Consider the following 10,947-nt stretch of genomic DNA (forward strand, 5'->3'; position numbering starts at 1 on the left):
AAATAGTTTGCTGCTGGTCTGGGAGAGAGCAAGAAAGCAGTGGCACAGGGTGTTCATTTGAATAATGCCCTAAATCAGTCCCATATGTTGACCCTGTGACCAATCCTTGCTGGCAAAAATATCTAAACAAATCAGTGGTATTTGTCAAATGGCTTCCAAGCAAGAGTCTGCATTCACCTAGCCCAGGGTACACACACAGAGGGCACTTTGCACCTGCATAAATAAGGCATTTTCCTTTATTGATAGCAAGGAAAAAAAAATCCTGTTTTGATTCATGCATAGAAAAATAATAGTGTATATAATTAATACATCTTGACCAAAGTATTAGACCTGGTTGTACAGATACCCTTCTATTTTTCTACCTCTAACAAATAGAGCATTATATAAGGCTGCAATCTTTTATTCCATGTGTGCTTTGGAGGGAATTGAGAAAGTCTGGCACTCAGTTACTACCTTTGCTGGATACTCATCTCCCACCTAAAATGAGCTAAAATGTGTTGAAGTTCAGTGTGCAATTGCTGGACAGGAACTGAGCAACCTTCAAAATTGGTTACTTATTCATAGATGTTTCTATGTGTGGAGATGGTGCCGGTTCAAGGCTCCTTGGGCAGCACAGCAAGAACAGAGTTTCTCTCTGCCAAGGCTAAGGCCGAGGAAACTTCTGCCAGGGAAAATAAATTGAGGTATGGAGAAAAGACCAATGTGGTGAAGAACCAGGAATGACTCCTCAAGAGCTGAGCTTGCTGCTTCTGGTACATGGGGAGACCACAGTCGATGGAAGCAGAGGATGTGAGTGCCAGGGGAGGCTGCCACCACACACGCTGCTGCCCCTCTTCCTGCAGCAGCTGCTAACCTGCTTGTAAGGCCTTTTCATGGATAAGTAGTCTTGTCTACACTGTGTTTATCTTTCCTGAGAGTCCTGAGGCAAACTGAGCTTCTGCCTAGAGCTAGATCTGCATTTTGAGACATTTTCTTGTAGCTACAGTCGAGGATTATAGCACAATAAAACCATCACACGAACCGCAGACACAAAACTACGGAACAGTAAAGGCTATTCCTGCTATAAGGACCTCACAGTCTGCAAGCAGTGGCCACAGATAAATGCAATGTACATCTGGGCAGGTTATAAGGGAACAAACAACAATATAGCTGTGGTCAATATAACTACTACAGGCCTTTGCAGTCCTCTGCAGACATCACCACAAAGGTGAGGGTTTGAGGGAGCTGAAGGAGTGCATTTGGTTTTTGTGCAGAGTTTATCACTGATTAAGAGAGAGGACATTCTTATACTTTTTACCTGTGGCCAAGAATAGCTCTAGGAATTTGTGGTCTGATATCAGGAAATAGTCATCAGTCTACAAAGGGTTTAGATGGCACCTGAAAGCAAGAATGAAAATATGAACTGCAGTCTCAAGGAAATTCCTTGTCTCTCTTCACTTGAGAAGGAGGCTTCCTAAAACTACAGCTGGGCTAATTTAATCTCTAGGGATTATAGCTGGTTTGATTCCCAATCAAAGTTCTCTCTATTGAGGACATGGATATTTTACATCACCTTCATAAGTACTCTAGAACACTTCCAAATTTAGCACCACACCAGCTTAAGAAACACAAACACAGTATTTCAAGATGTAAAAGCAAATGAAATCAGAACTATTGTTTTCAGAATCTCTCTTTACATTCATAGGAACTAGGTGTGACTGGTCATGATTTTGGAAGTGAAAATGGTAATTCTCCTGTGTTATGAGTGCGTAAATTTCACTCTTTCCTGCTTCAGCACTCTCCTAATAAACTTATGCTTAGTCATATATCTGCAAGTCCAGTAATTCTTTCATGCTCCACACTTATACCATTCTATGTTGCTTTATTCCAGTGAGACTTTGCACATTTTAAAACTACTATTTGAAAAATATTTGTGTTAACATTTTCCAATAACACTTCCATCTATAACAAGGGTTTCCCTTGGCATTCCCTCAGCAGAGAAATGTGTGATGCACACACAGAAAACCTGATGCCCCCAGGCTGCATCAGACCTTTAATGTTTGCCCTCTACCAATAAGTGCAGTGATTCTGCCATGGGCAGGTGAGCAGCTGTGCCCAGGTGGTTCATCTGAGCCTGTGCAGTAAGCCTGACACCTCCAGCCTGCGTTGGACCAGTTGAAAATTTTCTCTGTATACAGAAAGCCTTCTTGTGTTTTGTGTACCCAGTAGCACCGCCTGATCACTGGTAATTTTGCCAGGGATGAAAAATTTTGCCCAACACTCTTGATGTTTTATTTCTGAGTAACTTTTGGACTGCAAGAAGTCAATGTGTCTATAGAAGACAGGTCTGTGTGTAACTGCCCAATGACAGATTGATCTGGGCTTGGTTCCTCTTCAGGAGTGTACAGTTTCCCAGGCTGATTGCCAGGGACACGAAGAGCACAGCTTCTTCTCCAGCTAATGGGTGTGACAAACCAATGGTCAGCCACCCCCAATCAATAGCTGCCCAGATGCCGTAGAGTGCCACAATTTATTTTTCTTTTTCCAAGAAATGCTCCTCTGCATATCCTTAACTGGGTCAAATTCCTGCTGGATACACCTGTCTTCTTCACTGAGAGTAGAAGTGACCAAGACAAGCAATTTAGACTAGACATAAAACTTTGAAGTGCCTAAGAACATTAATCCCTTCATTGTTTCCTAAGAAACTGGGTCATACACATTCAGTTCCTTTCTCTATTTGTTTCTATATGTGTCTGTCATTTCTCCTGCTGCCTATTGGTTAACTCCAAGCAAATTTGACAGAAGGACAGAAGTTCCAAACAAAATTACATTTCTGCAAACTTTGTGGACTCAGTGGCTTGGTAATGGAGGTTAGCCCAGTTCAAGGACTAAACAAAAAGCTACAGTGCAAGAGTAGTAATTATCTACTTGGTTTGGTCTGCCAGCTGGCCAGTTGGGACACATGCATGGACTGGCCAGTCAGCATTGGAACTGATACAGCTCATACTTCAGCTTCTTTAACCAAAATCCAGTAGACAGAGAGGCATGGGAAAATAGGTGGCATGGAAGAAAACTGCATATATTGCAGAAGTTTGGAGTCATAGGTAATCTCAGGTTACTGCAGTGAAAGTGCAAAGACAGACATACCAGATAAATGCATACAGCCTCATTAACATCATAATTGACACAGAGCAATTTGCACATGAATACTGTGACACATAAAAACCACCTTTGAAGCCCATATACTCTTCTATATGCTGTATAACAGACACTCTTGTGTTCTTTGTAAATATATATACACCACATAGGTATGAACAATATATATATAATGCATATATACATTCTATATATGTTGCATAAATACACACACTGTTACATCTTGTGTCATATATCTGAACTCAATGCAGTAATTCACCACACAGTGTACAGTGTACACTCTGTGTACAGTTCCACCACTATGCCACTGTAATACCCCATGACATATATATAATATAAGCAGCCATGGTATTGATCTGTACTTTGAATCAGATACATAAACCTGTTTCCTAGAGTTCAAACCAATGAAAGAGTGAGGAGAGGAATGAATATTTTGAATATATTTTTTTCTTTTTTACACTTAATGTAGTCAATGGCTGATAGAAAAGTAAAGAGAATATGAGGAAGAGAAGACAAACATATGTATCTCAAATACAGATAGATTCAACATGTTTGTAATGATCTCTAAATGGGATGATTCTAAGCAGGGTGTTAAGATGGCTCTATCATTTTGTTCAGCTTTCCTCAGATGGATGAAAATGATGCTGGTGACCTCAGTAGAAAGCAGAAGTAAGACAGGACTTAGTGCTCTGGAAAATCCCAGCCTTTGGATTCCATTGGCTCATGTGTGGAGGGCCAGCATAGCTGCTTCAAAGCCAGGCAAGGGATATACACCTGGCAAGTGCTGAGAGAGCAGCAGAAAGGGGAGAGGAACTGTTATCTCTGAAATTCTGCTTCTGGCCATGATAGAATAAATACATATTTGTCTTCTGGTGCTAAAGAGGTTCTTTCTACTGGAAACTCTGCACTGCAGGATGAGAGATGCTTCCCTGTGGCTACAAGGCAGAGGTAACAAAAAGCTCTGCATACTCAAACAGCTGTGCACTCCTAGGTGAAGCAGCTCTTTAATGTCTCTGCTGCAATGTAAGTCAGATCAGGTCTGGCTGGTTATCAGCTGCTGACCATGAAGGAAGGGTGGAGAGGGTTTATGAGAGTCTCAGCCTGCTGCCTGTGGCATGTCTGTCCAGGAAACAAGCCAGGAAGCATTTGAAGGAAACTATTGAGTTTGGTACTTGCTGGGTGGTCCAATAAGTTTGACATTTTTCATGCACCTTATTTCCACCATAACTGGGTGGGGGTTTTTTCCTTCAATATAATAATTATGTTTTCCAATTTAAGAATTGTTATGAAGATTCTTACTTTTTTTTTTTTTTTTTCTTGTCTCCTCCAGTGTCTGCCACTCTCTGCCCCAGACTTTCAGGAAGAGAAAAACAAAGGAACTGCTGATGGAACATTTTTGATGTATCTGACTTCTGAGTTTGTTTCGAATTCTGATAAAAGCTACCAAATTTCCCAGGCTTCTGCAAAAAAAGAGAGGTATTTCTTTGTTGCTTTCTCCTCCTTGGATAGCCTGCCTGTGTTGGCTGACGTTTCTTGTGGCTGTGAGGTGAGACATTTAATTGGTTTATTTAATGAACAAATAATAGGCATTTAAAATATGACCAGCCATTCAGCTAGTGTGGGCTGCCAGTCTTAACCATCATCCTTTTCTTCTCTGCAGAGGAATGTGGACATCTTCACTGGGTGTTTTTCAGCAGCACATTCAGGCTTTGACAGAATTCCTCACTCCATTTTGTTGCTTCAGTTTCTCTGGGTTGATTGCAGCTGCAGTATTTTCTCTCTCCCTTTTTTTTTTTTCCATAGAAAAAATTTACACATAGCAATTTCACCCATGTTACAAACCTCTTAAGAATACAAATCTGCTTACTTGGAGATGTTTTTTGGCCTGAGTTGTGGTGAGAGGAACTGAAGGTCATAGCAAATGCTTCTGGCTTGCTAACCTAACACCCTATGGCACCCCTCTGATTTTTAGGATTTCAGTAAGATTAATTTGAAGGAGGTAGATTTCATGAGCCTCTTTTAGTAAAGTCACTCATATGACTGTGGTTTTTTTTTTTCCTTTTTGATCAAGAGCCAGCTTTTTCTTTGAGAGTAAAGATATAACTGCACCCATCAACTGCCTCTGTTGATATCCAACAGAAGACGGGGTTAAAAACATCTGGAGTATTATTCATTACTAAGTAATCTGTAAGCTTGTTTCCATTTCTTCTTGAGTCAGGAGGTTGACAAAATCAAAAGTTCAGAGCCCAGCCAGGCTGTTTTGCAACACTGAATGTAAAGTGCACTGCACAAAACTCAAATAAGGTACCATTGCCCATTTATTTGTGCCATGCAAAGATCGACTGTGAAGCAATATAAAAATGACATTTATATTACATGAAACAATAGGACTACCTCTGCTCACAGGAACAAGGGGCCATTCTGATTACAGCCAGCACCTGCTGATGTGTTTGCTGTGAGAAATATCCAGTGTTGGGATCAGCAGCAGGTGAGCTCTGGATTTCGCCCAGATTTGGTGGCATATTCACCTCAGAGGCCTCAGAAGGATTGGGAAGCTTTTATATATAATGTAATTCTGTGCCTCTTTGCTGACACTGTGTGTGTGTGTGCCTCTGCACTGTCACAGCTTGCATGGTGCAATGACTCCCTGAACAACTGCAGTGCTTGCTCAGACATCACCCCTTGCCAAGGGACAGCCTGCTATAGCAAAGCTGTTGTAGCATCACAGCCTGTCACTGCTTCAGTGTGAGCCCAGGCCTCATTTCCCTGCTCTACAGAAGGATCAGAGTGGATTTGCAGCACTGGTGAGGGCCAGGGAAAAATTTCCTTTGACTTCAGTAAGGTACAATATTTGGGGATATCAACTACCTGTTTTGTTTTTGTTTTGTTTTGTTTTGTTTTGTGTGTTTTTTTAATGGATTTTCTTTTTTATCTTTTTTTTGTTGTTGTTGGTTGGTTTAGTTTATTTGGGGGCTTTGGTTTGTGGGGTTCTTTTGTTTATAGTTTAGTTTGTTGGTTTTTTTTCTTCACAAAAAATCAATATTGTAACTAAATCATATTGGGAAAAAAAGCATTACAGTCTTGCTATAGCAGTTAAAAAGTTCACTCCAGTAGGCAATTTGCAAAGTGCCAACACAGCAAGAAAAACATCTTATTCTCCAGTTTTGATGAATGGTTTGGGTCTCCTTTTCAGTCTGCATCTTCTGCAAATTTCTTTAGTTCAGCTTCATTTAGATTGTGCAGGAAGATTTCAATATTACTTTGGGAATGGGACAGTAAGCGAGATATACCACAAAACTGGTCTTTTGGGACTCAGGTAAAGTGAAACTCTGAATCTAATAATTTTTTTCTTAGTCAACACAATATTGAACTTCATGTAAGTAGGATACTATGTGTTTCTGCTTCATCTCCATCTCATCCCATCCCATCCCACACCATCCCACACAACAGTGTCTAGGATGAGAAGAGCATTGAGAGTTTGTGAGGCAAATCCACAGGGAGAAAATTTTCACCCCGTCTTCTCCTCCAGCATAAGACCTGAGGGTTGCAGGTGCACCCTTATGTTACTGCCCTAGTTCAGCCTATTTGAGGATGTGTGAATCTTGTTTGCTTTTCCCAACAATTTCTCAGTGCCAACTCTCACTTTTCTCTATGTTTGGCAAAATTAAAGCCAGTTATGTCTTTACCTGGGGGCTGATCCAAGGCCCAGGGATCCCTCTCCTGTTCTCATCTGGTCCCAGCAGGCTTCTGGCCACTAAGGATCAGCTGGGCTCCCAGGAGCTATGCCAGCAGCTTTGGAGGGATCAGCTTCCAGCTCTTGCATACAGGCTTTCCCCAAAAGTGTCTTTGGCACTTGCTTTGAGAGCTGACATCTTCATGTTCAGACATCTTTTATACCAAAGATGCTGCCAAACATACAGCTAAAATAGACCTACCTGTTCCACAAGTAACAATGCTAGATTTTGAAGTAGTTGACCAAGGATGCAAGCAAAGTCACTGCATGTATAGGATGAAAATGATCCATGTCATCAACATGTTCTGAGGTGATGCCAGGAAAATCCAACTAGATCTGAGGTCACAAATATCTCCAGCGTTGCTGAAGCTAGAGGAGAGGGTGAGAGTGGAGAGTGTAAAAAGGTGAATATTAGAATGGATCCTGATTTGGATGTCTAGAAGCAGTAGGATAGATGACATATAGAGATGTCTATAAGGCAGTAGGATCACCTTTCCAGGTTTTGTGAGGAACACAAAATCATGGCTGAGGCCATAACTTGTGCCTCTAGATTTCCAAGACAATATTCATTTTTCAAGGCAGCATCTATAACACTGCGTCTTGTGTTGTAATGGAAAAATTCTCTTTTATGTGAACATTATTGCTTATGAAGGGAAAGTCAAAGCACACCTCTCAGAATCAGATGATTGTTTAATAAAGCAGGACCTTTATTCAGGCAGATATCTTATTGTATTGGGCACAAAGTACAATTTTAACATGTCCATCACATAATATAGGATTTATCTTTGCAGTGCTGTAGGCATTAAAATGCAATTAGATGAGAAACATCTTCAGCTAGCTCTTAGCAATGCTCTGCTTCTGATAACAAGTCCAGGCATAGGCATAGTATAAATAGCAAAATATTGAGGCAGATTCTTTTTGGTGAAATCCCTTTGGCCACCAGAGCACAGCTAACATTGGCAAGGATGATTTTGACTCCAGAAGCTAAAGAAGGCAGAGCCTGCAGTCCTGGAAATGGTGACAATCTTTCATTTGTCATCCTCGGGGTGAAGAATTTTCTTGTTGCAAGAAAACTCAGGTAGAGCTCATCAAAGAGACTTGGTATTTGTTAGTTCAACCTCTGTCAGCAAACTCCACCTTGCTCTACTGCTTCAGGATCTGAAATCCTTGCAATGCAGGTCCATAGTTACCATTTGTAGGCAAAAAAAAGGTCAGTATTTCCATTTACATCAAGCACCAAATGTTCATTTCATGTTTGAAGGACTCCCACGAAGGACAAAGGAGAGATGCATTTCCTAAGGCAATAAATCCACACTGCCATGTTTTTCCAGAAAGAAGAAGTCCCATGGACTTTCCTGTGTTTTCTGTGCAATATAATCTACTCTGTATGTTTGCTGGGAAACAAAGCAAGAGACAGAAGGAGGTATACCAGGTACTAGTAAATGAAGCATACAAATTCCCAGGACACTAACTCTTCTTTTTTAATTATGTGGAGAAAAATATTGTGCAATGTTTATGAAAGGAGACAGGTTCACAGAGAACAATACTACTACTTTTCCATGGGACTTTTCCAGTACAAGAAACAGGTGTACTCATATTCATGAATTTTGCTTCATTATTTGTTCCTTTCTCTCTTTTTTCACTTGGGCTTTTCAGTGAAGCTGCAAGTCATGGCAAAGAACAAGGGTTGCACCAATAAAAAGCCTTCTGTTAAAAAGAACTAAAACTTTTCCCCTATCTGTTATAAGGGAATACATTAGACTAGTAAAGCAGTTCAACATTCCCACTGCTGTTGTAAAAGATAAACACTTTTTTCCATAGGGCAATATAAATGTAACATAAGTTAGATGTAATTAGTCGTATTTTCTCCAAGAAATTGTAAGGAAAGGGGGCTAGGGGGCTGGGATGGGGGCAGGAAGAAAAAGCACAAACTCTAAAAAAAAAGTTAAAATACAAGAAGAGAAGAAGAAAAATTGCTGGAATCTAAGATGCCAGGAAATGTGTTTCAAAAATCAGATGTTTTTATAATGCATAGTGATCTTTGCAAAAAAATAATCCCCACTGCTCATAAAAATGATGAAATGATACAGTTGCAGAGAGTTTGCACACCCTCTTCCTGCCTGCCCATGATTGCACATTTAACCTCAGCATTAAAAAATGTGAGTTAGAGGAATTTTTTTTCATTCTATTGCTGTTTGGACAAACAGGCTATTTCCAAAAAAATATATTTGTATTATAAAGGTTAGTTTCAATGTGCTTAGTGTCCACAGCAGGGTTCAGATATTCAGAAAAGCAAAAACCACAGTTTCCACTACCTCAGTGGAAGGCAGTGGGTACTCAATAGTCCTGGAAATCTGGCCAGTCTGTTTAAATAACTAATTTAGGGAACTCAGTATTGGTGCTGAGTCCTTTTGCAGAGCTCTCTTACCAGGACAAACAAATTAAAAATAGAACTTGCATCTTGAGTTCTATGTGCAATTATTTGTCCCTGTTTCCAAAATAAAAGAGTAAAAAGAGAAAAATATGTCAGAAAGGACAGCAACGTGCAAAATATAGAGTGAGTTAGATTAAGAGTTTCTGTCTTGGAAAAGAGAAATGTGAAGGGATACATGATAAAGAAAATGTCATGAGCAGTATAGAGCAGATGAACAACGAAGGATTATTCACTACTTTTCACAGTACAAGGACTAGAAAGTGTCAGATTGCATGAATTAATGGGGAAAAAACTATCAAGGATTAAGCACAAAGGTGCAGCATTTTATTTAAGAGGTCATTAAACTGCAGACTGATGAAAACTGTGAAATATACTGGGAAAGAGATCACTGTAAACTTGTTCTGGTTTTCCTTAAGTTTCTGTGACTTGCTACTGGCAGAGAACTGGTAGTGGACTTCATGGACATTTGGCTGGAGCCAGTGCAGCAGTCCTAGTTCTTATAAATGGTTGGGCAATTCAAATAGCAGGGAACCAGACCCATGATGCAAGAGGTCATTTCATCTTTCTGCAGTTCATAGCTGAATAAACAGATCAGTGAGTAGGAGTTGAGAGGTAAATTAACTTTTGTATTCAGCACTGGCAGAAAGATAGTACAGCATCGTATCCACTTCTGGTAACTGTAGTTTTTAGAGGGTGCTGGGAACTTGGAGAGAATACAAAAAAAGAGGCACCAGAAAGACTGGGACTTTACTGCTCAAGGATATGAACAGAAAGTTTTAGCCACATTTTTGGAAAAAAAAAAAAAGAAAATTAAAAGAAAGAAAATCAGTCACTAAAGGGCTTTTTAATCTACTGAGAAAATAAAGAAGAGCTGAAAATTAAATCCACAAAAATTCAGACTGGAAATAAGGCAGACAGGGGGGAAGGGAGGTGTTATTTGGTTGTTTCGGTTTGGTTTGATTTGGTTTGGTTTGGAATGGGTTTGGTTTTTCCCCTTCCCAAGGGAAGGGAATGTTAAACCATTAAAGAAAATTACAAAAGAAGTAGTGGATTTTCCATTTCTTAATATCTTCAAATAAATACTATTTTTCCAGTCAAGGATGTTGTTGTATTTTATTCAGGGTTAACAGGTTAAAAAAACCCCACTGCACACAAATAGAAGGATAGCCCATTTCTCCTAACAGTCCTGACTAGTGTAGTTGGATTGGTGACTGTAAATAATCCCTTCTTCTGTGTGTATTCCCCTCAGTGTCTCCCTCCTGTCACACACAGCCTATGTCTCTTCATGTATCCTGAACTGCACACACACACCTTTAAACTCCAGATTCTGTTGAATGGGTTTGTAAAATCTTCACAAACAGCTTTCTAAATGCAACTATCTTTGTTGGTTGTTTCTGGAAGTGATGAACATCCTAGGTTAATCACAAGAACCATGTAAAATCTCAAGGTCCTCTTCAAGAGATCTCAGAAGATTGCACTTTTCTATTTCATTTCAGAAACTAACTATACAAACCATATATTGCATTTCTGCCTGAAAGCCTCAAGTGAAAGAGGCTCTGGAACCTTCCAGCACTTAATGCCTTTACAATGAATATTTCTTTTGAAAGCAGCTTCTTCCATTTGGGAAGTAAAAGAAACCAGTTCC

The sequence above is a fragment of the Cyanistes caeruleus genome, chromosome 2 (assembly GCF_971803275.1).
Source record: "Cyanistes caeruleus chromosome 2, bCyaCae1.hap1.1, whole genome shotgun sequence".
Taxonomy (NCBI): Eukaryota; Metazoa; Chordata; class Aves; order Passeriformes; family Paridae; genus Cyanistes; species Cyanistes caeruleus.